The sequence below is a fragment of the Dipodomys merriami genome, unplaced genomic scaffold, assembly GCF_024711535.1.
Source record: "Dipodomys merriami isolate MVZ:Mamm:240054 unplaced genomic scaffold, mDipMer1.0.p SCAF_9, whole genome shotgun sequence".
Taxonomy (NCBI): Eukaryota; Metazoa; Chordata; class Mammalia; order Rodentia; family Heteromyidae; genus Dipodomys; species Dipodomys merriami.
Genome location: NW_027206512.1, coordinates 22,657,350 through 22,675,467, shown reverse-complemented (window position 1 = coordinate 22,675,467; position 18,118 = coordinate 22,657,350). Strand labels below are relative to the sequence as shown.

Sequence of the window (18,118 nt, the reverse complement as noted above, 5' to 3'; positions counted from 1 at the left end):
CTGTTTTATTTACAAACTTCTTGAAAGCAAGGGTGCATCGTGCTCTAGGAGGAGAGTAAGAGTGATTCTGTATGAGAGATTTGGCTCTGATTAGTTGTGGAACTGTAAGTAAATCATTTTTCTTCTTTCAGACTTTGATATCTCATCTGTAAACATGGAAGAATGAAAGACATAATCAATTATTGTTCTTAAATATTTGTTATTCTTCTTGTAAAAGATTTATAATGCCCCTTTTATAATGGCAGGCTTAACTGTGTAGCCAATGATGTCCTTCCCAGTGGAAATATTCTTCCAGGCTCTCTGTTGATGTCAGGTTTTGCCGCACAGCTTGATACGGCCAGTGGAATATAAACAGAAGTGATGTTTTCCATTCTTGATCAGAAGTACCTAAGGGCTTTCCTTTAGAGTTTCCCAAAGAAACTGCTCCTTCCTATACCATAAACGGATTAGATCATAATAAGACAGTCAACCCCAGCTGACACGTAAAGCAACATGTGTGTTTAATTAGTTAACTAATTAATTATTTTTGGCTTTTGAATTTAGGGTATTATTAGGTTGGTGTGCTACCTCTTGAGTCACACCTCTAGTCAGGTTATTCTTTTCTGTTTATTCATTTTCTGGCTATCTTTGAGATAGAGTCTTGCTTCCTTCCTGGGCACATAACTGTGCCACTGTTTGCCTACTCTAGGCTTCACATCATTTCAGGGAGCATAGGTGCTAGCTTTCCTTGGGAGATGGAGTATCTTGGACTTTTCTGCCTGGACTGGCCTGGAACCACAATTCTCTCAATAACAAACTCCCATGTAGCTAGAATTACAGACATGAGCCACATGGCTTGTCCACCTTTAAATTGTCATTTTGTTATTGAGTTATAATAATTTTTTTACCAGTGTATCTACAAGTTTGTTATTGGAAATAAGATTTGCTGGGGTTCTGGTGCCTCACACCTGTAATCCTAGCTACTCAGGAGGCTGAGATCTAAGGATTAAGGTTTGAAGCCAGCTTGAGCAGTAAATCAGTGAGACTCATATCTCCAATTAACGACCAAAAAAAAAAAAAAAGTGAAGTTGGCTCAAATGGGTAGAGTGCTAGCCTTGAGCACAAAAGCTCAGGGAAAGCACCAAGGCCCTGACTGGCACATATACACAAAAGAAATACAATTTGCTATCCATAGGATTCTGTGGTTTTCCTTTTCACTTTCTTTTTAATTTTGTAAATTAATTTTTTTTATTATGCTGGGGTTTAAACACAGCCTTGTGTTTGCTAGGCTGGTGCTTACTCCTTGAGCCATGCCTTCAGTCCTGCTTTTTGCTACTTATTTTGGAGATGGTATCTAGTGGACTTTTCTGTCTGGCTGGCCTTGAGCCTCATTCCTCCAAATCTTAGCATCTCCTGTAGCTAGTATTGTAGGCATGAAACACTGGTGTCCCAGATGAATTTTCATGAAAAGTTTCCACCTTGATGAAATCCTCTTGATAAACTTGTGTTTTGTTGTTGTTACTGGTCTTTTTGTTTCAGCTGAGAAAGTATTTTCTAAGTTATGGTCATAAAGGTTTATGCCTATGATTTCTTCTAGGGGATGGATAGGTTTTGTGATTGCATTTAGGTCTTTGGCCCATTTTAAATTATTTTTTTTCTATCTGCGGTTATATAAAAGTCTAATCTCATTATTTGCCTGCAGCTATCAACTTATCACAATTTGTTGATAAGTCTATTGAATGGTCTTGGTACTCTTGATAAAAAGCAATAGATTGTAAATGTGTGGGTTGATTTCTGGGCTCTCAGTTTTTTTTTTACACTGATGCTTTATGTCAGTATCATGTTATCTTAGTGTTTGTGGCTTTGCAGTAAGTTTTGAAATGATCATCACTGTTCCAGACTTCAAAGTACTAATAATTATAGTTCTTATTGTGGGTAGTATGTCAAGCTGTATTATGTAATGATTGTCTAGGTCCACTGGGAATCTTAAATGTCAATAACAGAAGGCTGGCTTCTATTTTTATATTTTTAAAACTATAGATCCAAGTCATTTTCATTTAAAAATTCAATTCTTAAAATATATGGCTTCTATTTTGACTAAGAAAATAGCCACATATATAGAGTTCATTTCGCAATGTACACGAGAAAACTATGAAGCCAGAAGAGGGGAAAGGGAAAGTGTAATTGCAGCGAGGAGCAGCTTGGGAGGAAGCAGAAAAAAAAATCCATCAGAAATCCATCAGCACAAAGAATTTCTTCTCCAACAACCTGAGAAAACTTCCTTTCTAATAAACCCTTTCAAATAGTTTAAATTTCTAATCTGACAGCAAAGTCTTGTAGACTTTTTTTTTTTTTTAACATCAAGGAATGTACTTTCAAACAGCTTCATTGGAATCCTTTGTAAGAGTTTGTTATCGGTAAGGACCACTTTAAGAAGGAGCAAGTAGTTTTACCCCTAACCAATTTCAGTTCATAAATCATGATTTCAGTTGTACTTTTTGACACATATATTTTAGAAAAAAACAAAACCAATACTAGCGAGTCCAGAGGGCATAGACTGCAAACATTTTCCAGGATGAAGCAGTCAATCCACTGATTTTAGGCATTATCACTGTCATTGTGTTGAAAAAAAGCCCTGAGCTCCTTTTCTGTGATCTCTGGGGGGAAAATGTTAAGAAATGCTCTCTTTCATGTTTGTTACTCTTGGGAGGAGACTTCAAAGGGCTTTTCAACAAGTAGCTCAAGTGAAAAGGAAGCATTTTGAGGACTATGAAGAGCCAGTGATTCAACACTGGGTGGCACTCTTGTCCCAATGAGGGCTGAAACAGTGGGAGGACATTAGAAAACCCATATAACTTTAAAATAATGTGATTAGAATGCATACCTTTTTGGCTCTGCTTGACCGACTAAACATTTCACATAGAGCCCCAAGAGGCATTTGTTAGAATGATGTCTTGTACAGCAGTGTGGGAAGACAAAATGTAGTATGGCAGGACCCAGGGAACATAAGAACTGAATATGGCTTAGAAGACACTCTCAGATATGCTTTTTCTTTTATTGCAGTCTGGCAATTATCTTGCTGGTCCATACATACTTTAAAGAAATACTAGATAATGACAAGTTCTATTTAGCAATGATGGCTTCTTTTGGTCTTCCGGATGAAATCCTGCTTTGTTTTTAATTTCCACTTCCCCATGCGTACAGAAATCTGAAGTACCTGAATCACATCCTGTTGCTTTGTCTCTGTGATTGCTGCAATGTGATAGTGTTCTGCCTGGACCTTTCTGTCTCCTTTCATCTTCATGGATGATCCCACCTCCTTCTTTTTGACTTAACCTCCTCCTTGAAGCCTACCTTGAGCACTGAAAGGATTGAAGTTCACATGTGTGAAGCACCTAACAGTATGGAGACCTTATCAAAGGCTATTATTTTCATACAACACCAGTAATTTGGTCTATCCGAACATTTTTGTTTATTCACATATTTTATATTTTGCTTACAGTGCTTCTGATTAACTTATTCAATAAGTACAAAAAGTAATGTTGGAAGCATTGGGATCATAGTATAAAAAATGGACAACATAAATGGTGACATTTACTATATAATGATACTTAATGCCTATTCGTCTTCTTCTCTTTTTTTTGGTCAGTTTTGGGGCTTGAAATCTGAGCTTGGGTGCTGAGCTTGAGCTCTTCAGTTCAAGGCAAGTGCTCTACCACTTGCCACAGCACCACTTCCTGTTTTCTGAGTGGTTTATTGGAGATAAGAGTCTCATGGACTTTCCTGCCTGGGCTGACTTTGAACTATGATCCTCAGATCTGAGCCTCCTGAGTAGCTAGATTCAGGCATGAACCAGCGTCACCTGGCTTTATGCCTATTATTATTTAAAATTATACTATTCAATTATTCTACTGCTATGGGGAAAACCATGATGATGACGATGATGATGATGATGATGATGATGATGATGATGATGATGATGATGATGATGATGTGTTTATTTCTGTCAGTCTTGGGGCTTGAACTTAGGGCCTTAGTGCTGTCACTGAGCTTTTAGGCTCAAGCTCTACCACTTTGAGCCACAGCTCTACTTTGGTTTTCTGGCAGTTAATTGGAGAAAAGAGTCTCATGGACTTTCCTACCAAGGGTGGCTTTGAACCATGATCCTCAGATTTCAACCTCTTGAGTAGCTAGGATTATAGGTGTAAGCCTATAATGTTTATGTTTTTTATTATGTTTGTTATGTTTTATGATAATGTTTTTACTGCATTATAGCTTGTTTTTGGTTATAAAACAGATCATTTGTTTTCTGCTATTTTCTAACTATTGTTTATTTGAAATCTTTTCAGAAACATAAATTATTTCTTGGAATGAAACTATTAATGCCTCTCTGCTCAGTAATACTGCATTAAAAGTTCATCTTGAAGTTATTATTATAACTGGATTAAAAACACTGTAGGACCCTAATATCATTTTTCAGGTCATATTCTGAATTGTGCAGAGTCTGGGTCCTGATAAGACTCAGATCTGAGGATGGAGGTCCTAGAGGCCCCATATCTGAGGATGAAGGTTTGAAGCCACCTGGAATATCAAAGTCCTTGAGACTCCATTACATTTAATCAGCAAACCAGCTAGACTGGAGGCATGGTTCGAGTGGTAGAGTGAAAACCATGGGTGAAAACCAAGGGAAAGTGTGAGGCCTTCCATTCAAGCCTGTGTACTAGTATGTATGCCCATACACGCATGCATACGGGCGTGCATGCACACACACACACACACACACACACACACACACACACACACACACACGTGCTAAACTGTTCACAAATTTGCAGGCAAGATTTAGAAAACCAAAATAGTCCGGACAAGCAAAATGGGGACATCTTTACTTGTAGGTTTAAGGAAACAAGAGAAACACAGAACAGATGATAGAGGAGCACATAGAGATGATTTTGTTCATGATTTACTGAATTAATACTTATTCCATCATTGATTTATTCAATTAGTACTTATTGAATCCTCTTTTTCTTCCTTAATGTTTTATTGTCAAGTAATTGTATAAAGAGTTTCAACTCCATAAATCAAGTTATGAGTACCATGTATCTTGATCAGTGTCACCTCTTCCATCCTTCTCTGGAATTCTCTCCTATTCCTACCCTCGAGTTATATAGTTCCATTTTTACATAATGTACATTGGATATAATGACTGCATTTGCTCATCATTTCTCCTTCCATTCCTGTGCCCTGCTCTCATTGCCCCAGACCCCCAAAAGAATGTTTACATTGCCCTGGATTTACTATGCTAAGCAATATCAGTTGTTCAGAAGAGTTACATCACTGGACTCTTCCCCTAAATAGGACATCCTTTACTCAGTTTGTATGCATATGCTTAAAACTCTGTATACGTTATCATGTATGTTTGTATTTTAGATCTAGCTTCTGCATTTGAGAAAAAAATGTGTCATTTGTTTCTCTGAGCCTGACTTACTTTACTTATAATTTACTCAATTTTTTCTAGGTCCATCTAGTTCCCTGAAAATGACATAATATTATTCTTTCTGATAGGTGAGTAAAATTCCATCGTATAGATGTGTCACATTTTTTCTTCTTTATATATTTATTATTGTAAAGATACTGTACAGAGGGGTTACGGTTACATGAGTAAGGTAATGAGTACATTTCCTATTGAGCATTGTTACCCCCTCCTTTGTTTATCCCCTATTATCCCTTCCCTCCCCCTCTCCCCAACTCCTCCCTCTCCCCCAGCCCCTGTACCTGAAATTGTAAAGTTTGTTTTCAACATAGTGTCTTGTAAGATGTGTCACATTTTATTGATCCATAATAGGGTATATGAATCTCTTTTTGAGTAGGTGCTGGGATATAAAGTCATAGTCTCTTAAATATCATGCTATCAGGTGGGGAATAAGAAATGAATAAACCATCATCTTACGAAGAACTGGAAAAGCCATGAATTGGGGGGAAGTACAGGAGAAAATTAAAGTTCACAGACAGGGCAGGAACTCTATGTACAGGTCTTGGAAGGCTTCCTGAAGAATGGGACTTTGGCAAGATCCTCGTTCATGTTTAATTATTTGTTCTTCATCCTCATATGTATTGATCTCTTGTTTAATTTTTTTCTCATATATACATTTCCTTTATTTTTTTTTAATTTTTTTATTGTAAAGATACTATACAGAGGGTTACAGTTACATGAGTGAGGTAATGAGTACACTTCCTCTTGAACATTGTTACCCCCTCCATTGTTTTCCCCCTACCATCCCCTCCCTCCCTCCCTTCCCCGAGGTTCTTTTTTTTTTTTTTTGATTGTGATTAAGTGATTACATAATTTCTGGAAATTCATAGTATTGTGGAATAATGATGCTCATTTAAAGTCACAAGTTCATTCTAACTTTCCTGGAGCAAATTGTCTATCACAGTCTGTAATATATAACGGTGCTCACATGTTATATACCATATATGTGATCAGCAGCATGGGGATATTTGGTAGTGGTTCAACCAGATGAGTGGGAGTTCTTTGTTTCTTAAGTCCTGTTAGTTTTGTCATATCACCTAACATTTTGGATTTAGCATCCACTTATCAGGGAGACCATGTACTGTTTTGTCTCTTCGTTCTTGGCTTGTTTACTATTTTTGATAACTATTGTACATTATAGGATGTTGAGTTTTCTTTTCTTTGCCTCTTTTCTATTTTATGTCTTTAATTTTATTTTTATTATATGTTATTAGTTTGTTTAAAAAGGAGTAGTTTGGAGTTGGGTTTGAGCTATTCTTTGAAAGAATGATTGGTTATGTATGTACTTAAGAAGCTTGGTTAAAAAGAAAATACTGTCTCCCCAGGATGAGTTAATGCACAGAGGCAAAATTCAATACTGCCATGAAGCTCTGGGAACATAAATCTTGGGGGCACATTTGAAGGATTTATTCAGATAAATTGCAAAGTATGTATTATGTCAAATGGAATGAACATTTTTATGACTCTTGATATGTATTTCCAGTTTGCTTTTAGAAATACTGTACATTATTGGGCTAAGGACATGGCTCAAGTGGTAGATGTAGCACCTATCTAGCATGTAAAAGCTCCTGAGCCAAACACCGGTATTACCAAAAAAAGAAATATTGTACATAATTAATATTGGTATAATAAATGTACAAAGACACAATATTGTGCACTATCAGAGTGAATGATATGGTTTTGATAGGCTTTGATTTTGTTCAGATCAGCTGCAGAAGCAGCTATGAGCCCCAGCCTGCAACTTCTTCATATATTCCAGGAATTCTCTTCAGTAACACCTCAGAAATGCCAGGAGCTGTAGGAGTGCCCTCTGTGTGAGATGCAGGCTCCTGTTATACCTTCAAGATTCATTACACTATTCTATTTTTTTTTAATGTTTTAAACTTTCTGAAAGATGATTTGTTCTGATTTCACACTTCCCTTTGTTCTAGTGTGTTTTCCATAGGTATTTGGGTTTTATTTGTTTGGTGGTGATTTGTAAGAATTAAGTCACACAGCCTGTCATTTCTGAAAGCAGAAACCTGTTTTTTTCCCCAACATTTCTATTGGAGCTCTAGTCATGAACATTTCTATTGGAGCTCTAGTCATGAACATTTCTATTGGAGCTCTAGTCATGAACATTTCTATTGGAGCTCTAGTCATGAAGATTTCTATTGGAGCTCTAGTCATGAAGATTTCTATTGGAGCTCTAGTCATGAAGATTTCTATTGGAGCTCTAGTCATGAAGATTTCTATTGGAGCTCTAGTCATGAACATTTCTATTGGAGCTCTAGTCATGAAGATTTCTATTGGAGCTCTAGTCATGAATATTTTGTTTTTACAATTTGTGCATTTCCCTGTTTCTCGATTTCTTTACCAGAGATTACAATTTTTATCCGTATTTTATAAGATAATTATAGTAAACAGAAAATATTGGAATATGTATGCACACACACATACAGACACGAGAGAGACCTGGAAAGGTTGTAGTCTCTGTATTCTCAGCATGTGCTACATGTTGAGTTGGAAACCCTCAACATGTGTAAGACTTAGTGATCTGCTTTTCTAATGAATACTACGAGGCAGGTGGTTAAGACAGATCTGGATTTGAATCCTGGGCTTATTTTCTAACTAACTCTCTAGCCTTAGGTAGGTAAGTTATCTAATAATGCCAAGATTCAATTTTCTTATTTTCTGTGAAGGTTAAAATGACATAAAACTTATAAAAGCTGGTGCTTGGCACATGACAAATGTTGGATAAATACGGTTTTGCATCATACTATAATTACCCATATCCAGTCACTGTGGAATATTTTCTTCTCATAGGAAATATTATTGAAATGTTTATCATTAATTAATGCTTTACACTGCAATACATTTTCCATAATTACTATTCAGTTTTCTTTAGAAATTAGACACCACTTCAAAACAAAAATGTTAAAATATTAATGTGTTGTTAACTCTACCTTGCAGTAGTGTCTGTGATGTGGAAGAGACAGATATTCTCTAGGTTTTGTGTATGATAGCTGATTTGGTTAGGTAACATAAAGGTCATCAACTAGAACAGAAAAGAGATTAGAACTCAGGTTCTGTAACTTCCTGTTCAACTGTTTTTTTTACAACCAGTGGAATTTTCTCATCATTTGAATAATGTGGCAGAACTTGCTTATATACCCCTAGAAAGAAAAATGAGATTTAAGTTTTCTAAAGTATTTGCTCTCTCCGCCAAAATACATTTGTTTAATTTATCTTTTGAACTTTTTCATGGAATGTATTTAATAGGAACAAGATTTCTTTAACTTTTCATAAGAGTTCCATCTGGAAATCTTAGTATACATTGTGTAACTGGATAAACATTGGAAAAACTTTGTAATTTGGCAAGACCACAAGATGAAATGAAAACCAGAGATCAGAGAGTTATATTAAGAAAATCCATAGAATCTGTTTTTTAAAAAATATTATCTTTCTTAGCCAGGTGCCGGTCGCTCCCACCTGTAATCCTAGCTACTCAGGAGGCTGAGATCTGAGGATCACAGTTCAAAGTCAGCCAAGGCAGGAAAGTCCAAGAGACTCTTATCTCCAATAAACCACTAGAAAACCGGAAGTGGTGCTGTGGCTCAAGTGGTAGAGCGCTTGCCTTGAGCTGAAGAGCTGAGGGACAGCACCCAGGCCCAGAGTTCAAGCACCACAACCCACCAAAAAAAAAATCTATATCTATATATCTTTCTCTAGAAGTGCCATGGTAGTGTTAGAGAATATTGGGAAACTTCAAGAGGAAAATTCTTGTACACTTCTATAAATGTTCTAGTTGGTGCCCCTTTCAAACTTATTTTTAAAATGCTATTATACTTATAGTGAATATATAATTTACATTCTGATTTCCTTTTACTCAACAACAAAATAAGCATTATATGTCCAAATGAGAAAAATAAAAAAATAAAATTTCAAATACTTTGATTTATTGTGAATTAATAATAAATCAATCACTGAAACAAGGCTAAGGGTTGTTATTATTATCTTCATGTTGTTACACAAAGGATTTTCAAGTTAACATATTAGTTTATGAGTACAATGCATCTTGATCAATGTAACCTCATGGCAAAGTTTTAACTGTAAAAGACTTTTATGTGAAAGTTGTCAAACTAAAACGAGAAACCATAAAATACCACTGAATATTTCAATATAAAGAGTGGTATTTCTTTCTCCTTAGTCTAAGTCACCTGACTGATATATTTTGTCAGTTGTTGGTAGAAGTTAGCCTTACTAAAGGAATATAAGGAGAAAGAAAAATAATATGAGATGTAGAATTTATTTTAAAAGTCTAGAAGAAAAAAGTATACTGCAGATAGAACAATAACAAAAAATATTGACAATTTTCCCCTTACTAGGATTTATAGAGGTTCTTCCTAACTTTGAGATAATAACTGTCATAACTGAAATTATATCCTTAGCAAAAGATAATGTGTATCTTCGTTGAGGCACAGGGCAATTTGAACAAAGAAGACAATCTAAATATACTTACTATGCCTCCAGGAGACTGAGAAGGAGAGAAAGCAAGAAAGCAATGCTGGCCACATGTCTTGACCTTCCCTCTTATGCTAAAGTCCTCAAGAGACTGTTAGAGCAGTTAAAGGCATGGCACTGTATATTCTGGTGACCATACTCTAAAGACAGAGTGGTTTTTTCCCACCACTTTAGTGTGCCGATGGGCCCACTCTAGGGAAGGCTGGTGTGTGGTTGAATGGGTAAAACAATGTGAACAGGCAGAGTTTTGCACCTGATTAGAAACAGATGGCAAAGCTTCTGTAGGCCCTTATCAGGGATCTCTATCAGGACGAGCACACACTGAAGGCAGGCACTAGTGCAACTTCTCACTCCCCATGAGCCCTCTCCTTCTGCCCTCTGTGTATCTTCCTGAAGCTCAAGGAAAGCTACTGGCATGGGAGTCAGTTGAGAATAGTTGTGTGGGAGGGGGTGGGGTGGGGTGGAAAAGGGTTGTGGTAGTTGGTCTTGGGGTTTGAACTCAGGGCCTGGACATTGTCCCTGTGCTGTTTTGCTCAAGGCTAGTATACTTCCACTTGAGCCACTGCCCCATTTCCAGCTTTTTGGTGGTTGATTGGAGCTAAGCGTTGCATGGATTTGCCTGCTTGCCTTTGAACCAAGATCCTCAGATCTCAGCCTCCTGAGCAGTTAGGGTTTACAAGCAGAAGCCACCTGTGCCCAGCAAGAATAGGCTTTTAAATAAAGTAAAACAAAACCAAAATCTGAGTTCTCAAGTTGAGTCCTTAATGGAAGGTCATCTTATTGTGAAATAAATATAATTCAAATTTTGATTCCTTTTTCTACTACCCAGTAGCGAGAGGACCAATAGTGGAAAACAAAAAGGTAATATTTTTATGGCAAAATTGAGAGTAGTGATAATACACCTTGATGCCTAAATAATAAATAAGCCATTCTGTAACCTAGATCTTTGGGATTCAGTTCTGTTTCCCAGAAACCATTAGTCTTCCAGAATTATTCCCTTCCTGTCCAATCATAGTTCTCTGTAGGAGAGATTACTCTATCAATGTTTATTCTCCTTTCCTCCTTTAATTAAAAGCTTCAAGTTTTATAGCAGACACACTCAATGTTGCATTACCCATCTTTCTTTGGACTAGGTTTAGCCAATTGGTGACTTTCTAGATGGGAACATTAGGCAAAGTGCAGCTGTTCTAGTAGTCTCAGACTGCTTACATCAGGATGTAACATTAAAGGGAAAGAAATTTATACTCTTTTAAAGCCACTGTATTTTGAAGTTTCTTTGTTACAGGGGATTAGTACTCTGAATAATTTGTCATACATAAAATATGACACTTAACAACAGAAATTTGTTTTAAGAAATGCATCATTTAGGCAATTTTGATAGCATGGATATTACGGGATATACTTACAAAAACTTAGATCAGAGATGCCACATAACTGAATTGTAAAGGCTTATGTAGCATGTATCAGACTATAGGTTTTGTCTTCAGCAAAGAAAGAAAGAAAAAAGAAAGGAAGAAAGAAAGAAAAGAAAGGAAGGAAGGAAGGAAGGAAGGAAGGAAGAAAGAAGGAAGGAAAGAAAGAAAGAAAGAAAGAAAGAAAGAAAGAAAGAAAGAAAGAAAGAAAGAAAGAAAGAAAGAAAGAGAGAAAGAAGAGAGCCCGGTGTTGGTGGCTCATACCTGTAATCCTAGCTACTCAGAAGGCTGAGGATCAAGGTTCAAAGACAGCCTGGGTTGAAAGGTCCCAATGAGACTCTTATCTCAAATTAACCACTCAAAAAACCGGAAGTGGAGGTATGGCTCAAAGTGGCAGAGTACTAGCCTTGAGTGGAAAAGCTCAGGACAGTGCCCAGGCCCTGGGTTCAAGCTACATTCCCAATGAAAATAGAAAACAACAACAAAAAGAATATGCTTTACTAAGAGTTCTTTCTTTAACCCACTGATAATTTTAGATATACGAACGATCGACATATAGTGCCCTAGAATAATAGTGAAATCATGCATGTGGTTTTAAAATTTTATATTTATTTACTTACTTATTTGTGCCAGTACTGGGGTTTGAACTCAGGACCTTGCACTCTTGTCAGACTTTTTCATTCAGAGTTGGTACTCCTCCAGTTGAGCCACACCTCTAGTCTTAGTTTATAGATCATGATCATTGTGGTGACTTCACCATGGTAATACTACGGGTTATTTTTCATTCGGTCTCCCATCTCATATGGCCAGATATTTAAAAAATTTTGGACAGCATACTTAGACAACAGAGAGAGGAAATCTCTGAAAGCAAGTGAGTAAAAGAGGCATATAAGAGAAAAGGAAAGTTAATAACACTTGCTCTTTGGAAATAAGTGCTAGAGATAGATTTAAATGAGGGAAACGGGGAGAAATTGTTCACAGTACTGTGAAAATCTTAGAAACAAGAGTGAAAAAGGCAGAAGGAAGAGATGCCACCTTTGGTTTCTGCCGTGAGTGGTTTTGGTAAGCTCTTTAACTTGCTGATAGTTGACCTCTGATTTCTCTGGTTAGGATTTCAAAGCTAGAGTCAACAAGCCTGCAATAAGATTAGTAAAGATTTGTCGAACAGTACAGGGTAGACAAACATGTGTGGGTGGCTTCTTTGGGATGAGATGTGTTGTGAATGTTCTGGATGATTTTTCCCTGTGACATTGGACTTGCTGATAAACTGTTGCCAAAAGGACTGTTACCTCCGAATGGCTTGGGCCACTTTCTCTGCAACCTGCCTAGAACACCAAGTTCTTTTCCTAAGGCAATATTGTCCCAAGACAGAATGACCACCAGAATGATGACCAGGACTTCATCTGTTTTCCAATCTGGCTAACCTAAAGGATGATTAGAATTTGGTTTCCCAAATCTACCATGGCTATAGGTACTAAGTTCTTGAGTATATGTTTAAAATTTTTCTCCAGTATTCCTGAGTTGAATTCTCCAGTACTGAATTTTATTATTCCATAGGGTTCTGCAGTTGTGTTATCTACATAATGTATCATCCTGTGAGGATGGTTCAAACTGTGTGGCTGGACATGCCACAATTCAACATTTTGGACCAAAGATGAAGCTTTGATAAGACCGCATGTAGTTATCCTCACATAACATAGAAGATGAATTCACCTTATTGGTGTGTCCTACCTCAACTTCAGACCCATGCAATGGCATGTGAGCTCAGAGTATATGCCTCTTAGTCATTCATGTAGATATGATTCTAAACTTTCTTGTCACAGTGTCATACATAGTTGGAGAACTCTCTTGCCATTAAGCAGTTGTGTTTATTTATGCTTGACAAGGGTCTCCCCTTGTTGGCCCAGCGGGATAGGAACAATGTGAAAGTTTTTCTACAGATTCCAAGTTGAGAAGCAGTGTAGAACTCACTTTTGGTTTTTTCTTTAGCCCCTACATGTGAATTTTCATCTTCATACTTCCCATTCATAGGAGAGCAGATCTCAGGATACCATCAGTGATGTATTTAGCCCACTATCATTGCTTTTGAATTTCTCTTTTGCTTTGCTAAGTTGTCCCTTTTGAAAGGCTTTCCGTTTTATTTATAGGTAGAATGGAGTGCTCCTTACATTCAGAGTGCTCTCTGACTTTTCTAAGGTCTAGAAAAGAAGAAGAAAGAAAAAAAATCACTGTAGATTAAGACTATTGAATTTTGTTTTCATATGTAGATGAACAAGGAGCAAAACTTTTCTCAGCAAAAATGTCTCCCGAGTATTGTGTCTTTTGGAAAGGCTACAATGTTAGATGGATGTTAACATTTTTTTTCTCTTTTTGCTCCTGCTATGACAATTTTAATCTTCCCTGAAACAATGATTAGGAAGAAGATGACATATACGGAAGCAAAATAGGAAAAAATATGAAATGATCCTTGTTAAATATGTACATATTTTTAGATCAATATCTGTTTATTTGCCTCTGCCTTCTACTTCCTGCCTTTAGCAAACTACCTGTTATTATCTAATATTCGCTAAAGAAATTATTATGTTCTCTCAATCCAAAGTTCTACTTTCCTTTCCTTTAGGAGATACTTAGAAATCACTACTGTTCACTCATCTTTGCAGATATTACTTCCTTTACTTTCTAGCTCATGCTCTAAGTTCACCATTTCCTCTTAGCTACCCTTTGGTCATAGCATGTTTGGATCTGCAACCTTTCTATACCTTTCTCAAGGCTCACCCTTTTACATGATGGATCTCCAACCTTTCTCAAGCCCATTTTGTATCTTTTCTACCTACCTCCTTGATCTAATTGAAACCTGTATCTCCTGCTTGTTGATGAGCATACATTAAGCACCAATTGTGTATAACCTTCTCCCTCTGGCACTTTTCATTTCACATTTTGCTTCTTTCAAAGAACTTGCAGTAAGGCATGATGGTGTACACTTTAATTCCAGCACTCCAATGGTGGAGGCAAGAAGACTGTGAGCTAGTCTGGGATACATAGCAAGTTTGAGGCCAGACTAGCTTACAAAACTCTGTCTCAAAAAAGTGAAATAAGCCGGGCGTCAGTGGCTCACACCTGTAATCCTAAACTACTCAGGAGGCTGAGATCTGGGGATCCCGGTTCAAAGCCAGCCTGGGCAGCAAAGTCTGTGAGACTGTTATATCCAATAAACCACTATAAAACTGGAAGTGGTGCTGTGGCTCAAGTGGTAGCGCTCTTGCCTTGAGCTGAAGAGCTAAGGGCTAGTGCCCAGGCCTAGAGTTCAAGCCCCATCACTGACAAAAGAAAAGAAGCGAAACAAAACACTTTGCAAAAACAAAATAAAATGAAAATAAAGCAAAACAATAAACCCAACCAACAAGCTTGACAAATCAAGCTCAATTTGTCATCCAAAATTCGTCAAATGATTCAAATGCTGAAAGGCTTTCATTTCCAGGCTGCTTCCTTTCATGTACCGAACACAGAACAAATGAATACAGTTTGGATTTTATTTTCTCAGAAATGGGGGCTATTTTAATTTTATTTTTTGCCAGTCCTGGGGCTTGAACTCAGGGCGTGGGCGCTGTTCCTGAGCTTTTTTGGCTGAAGGCTTGAGCCACAGCATCACTTTTGGCTTTTTCTGTGTATGTGGTACTGAGGAATCGAACCCAGGGCTTCATGTATGCTAGGCAAGCACTCTACCACTGAGCCACCTTCCCAGCCCCGCTATTTTAAATTTTTGAATGGAATAGTTGTCAGATGCCATCATCTGGCATCTATGTGCCTGCTGGCCTCATGGATAGATTTTTCACTTAGGAAGAGTCTCAGTGAGCTGGAAATTCTTGTTAAGAACCAAGCTGACCGTTGGTTCTTATGACTTGCAGGAAGAAAAGGCCTTACGTCATGACGTCATGACGTTTCCATACTGTGTTGCCCTCTGCAGAGCTTGTCCCTGAAATCCAGGGCTCCTTTGTCAGAGCAGAAGTGAGGTCTACAGAGCTCTAGGATTCCTGAAACTCCTCCAAATGGCCAGGACTTTTTTTAGCATGGAGAAGTAAAAAGTTTAATGATAACATTCAAAGACATTATAAATGATCAATGTTTCTAGACTTAAAAACCCAACCGACTTCTTGGTTTTCCTAAGAGGGTCTCTCCAAATCTTTCTTGACTCTGACAGAAGGTAAGGCAGTTTAAAATATGATTACAACTTTACTGTCTACTAAACTGAGGCAGGTGTGACAGAGCTTTGTGAATTAGTCTTCTGAGAATGAGATTCTGTGGTGAATTGAGTAGTTCATGCTCCACCTAATAGCACCCAGATTAAAATACTTTAAAACCATTTGTTTTCCTGGCAGAATAAGCAACATGAACATCTGTGCTATTGAAAAATGCTATTTAATAATACTGTGTGGGATTATTTCACATTATAGACTGGTCACACAATTGCCTGTATTAAGTAGATGTGTAGATTATAGCTCTGATTTTATATTATATCTTTATTAATTATTTAGACATTTGGATACTTCAAACTCTGAAATAATAGTTCAATTAAATTGTCACTGTCCACAGTATTATCTACCCTAGGGCATTTGAATAAGGCAGTTTTTGTATTGTTAATATTGTATTTTAAACTTTCTTACTTTTAACCTAGTCTGAAGGAGAACTATCTAGAATGAAAGCAAGCACAAACAGATTTCATCCTCTATCAAGGACAGAATAACTGAATATTCTTAAAATATTCTTTAGCATAGATCTTTATTTTCTGTTTAGTATTTTACTCCAAGATAAATAGTAATGATCACAGCCCAGTAATACTTTTAATATTCTGAACTCTATTGTCAACATTTATGTATAATAAAAAACATTTATGTATAATAAATTTCACTTATTTAATTAAAGGAGTTAAACTCATTTGCTCTAGAGTTTATATGGCTTAAATTTATCAAGAGATCACATTTTTACCACATAGAAATTTACCCAATGAAATGATGTGCTGATTAAAGTGCTTTTAAAACAGTTTTTCAGGGTAAGCAACATGAATATCTGTGCTATTGAATAATGTATTTTAATAATACTTATATTAGATTTTTTCTTATATTAGATTTTAATAAAATTTAATAGGAAAATAGTTATCCTACCAGAAATTCATCTAAGAACACCTCTGTATTTCAATAAAGTATTGTAAGGCAAAGAGAATAAAGTTTATAGTATTTGTGTTATAATAAGATTTTTACATTATTTTAAAATAGTTATTACTTAAGATCATTTCTGACAGAAACTTTGAGTTTTTTAAAAATATACGATGTAGGTGACAAAAATGAGGAAATAAGGGTATTTTTTTTTTCTGTCTGGGGTCAGGTCTGTACTATTCCATTCAAGTTCTTAGCAGTGAAATCTTCCATTTTAGGAAATAACATCCATTAAACACCATGTGTGTATGTCCAAGGGTTTGTTTAACTTAAGGAAATACAATATCTACAAGTTTTTCAAACAAAAATGGCCAGTTCAAAGTTCTCTGATCAGAGGCATGTATGCTGAAGCAATCAGCGGAACTCTGCACTGTTAAAATTTCAAAGGTTACTATCTGTGGGCTTCAGGATTTGTTTAGAGAAACAATGATAACCTTGACTCTCATTCAGCAGGAGTCCAAATGTATTAGTCAGAGACCCACCATCTACATTCAAATCATTAATGTTTACCTTCAGTTTTATTTACTCATATAGTTTCCACTTTAGGTTACTTCAGGTTATTCATAAAACTAGGTAGCTACATTGTATGGTTGCTTTTTTATATCCACCACCGTTTTTAGATTGTTCTTTTTAGAGTCTAAATCTTAATTCCGTTTATTGAACTCAGTTGAAGATGGCCGAGGATTCTTCAGCAATTTACTTGTAAATTGCCCAACAGTACTGTGATTTGATCTGTCAACCTGAGTTTAGGCTTTCTTGGTTAATCTCATAGTTGCTGAAACAGAAATAAACAATAATTTTACCTTCTAAACGTTGAGTTGTGGATGGCTGTTGTACATTAGTTAACAGACTGATAATTCAAAGAATATATAGCAATGAGGTTGAACCTAAGCAGAACTCATTTAGTAGGTACTTAATATGCAAGAATGTGTGCCCCATAAACACCTTCAGGTTTCTTATTCAGGTTTCCCCTTTAACAGCTTTTTCTGTGATGGGATCTCAGTTTTCTTTTGTGATTTCTGAAAGATTTTGCATTTTTATTTTATAAAGTAGAACCAAATCATAATTGTTCATATTGTCTGCTCATTTCATTCTTTCACCCACCACAAAAATAAGACATTTGGCAGGGAAGAATATTGCCTTGATGTCATTTAATTTTGACATCTATGTTTAACAGATAATATTTCTTGGGTGTTTGGGTACTGGCTGGTAAATCTTCCTAATCCACCAAGTTAGAACTGAGTAGCGTGGTTCAAGGGGTAGAGTGCTTGCCTAGTGAACATGAGTTCCAGAGTAAACCCCAATATCAAGCACACACATGTGTGCATGCGTACTCCCGCCCCCCAAAACAAATTGAGCTGAGATTTGTAAGCTCTGAATTCACCAAAGCTACAAAGAGGATAAGAAAACTCAAGTAAAGGTCAAGCTTGATTTGAATTTTCAACGTGTGTTACTCTAGAATGTGTTGCATTCTAGATAAA

At 36.6% G+C, this 18,118-nt stretch overlaps 1 long non-coding RNA gene across 1 annotated transcript in view; it reads left to right on the top strand.

The window, feature by feature from the left end:
* Nucleotides 1–18,118, top strand: part of LOC138820726 (uncharacterized) — an 80,756-nt gene that overhangs the window by 46,790 nt on the left and 15,848 nt on the right. Inside the window, exon 3 of the long non-coding RNA XR_011369967.1 lies at nucleotides 5,498–5,544. This is a non-coding gene — a long non-coding RNA (uncharacterized lncRNA). The remainder of the gene's footprint in view (nucleotides 1–5,497; nucleotides 5,545–18,118) is intronic.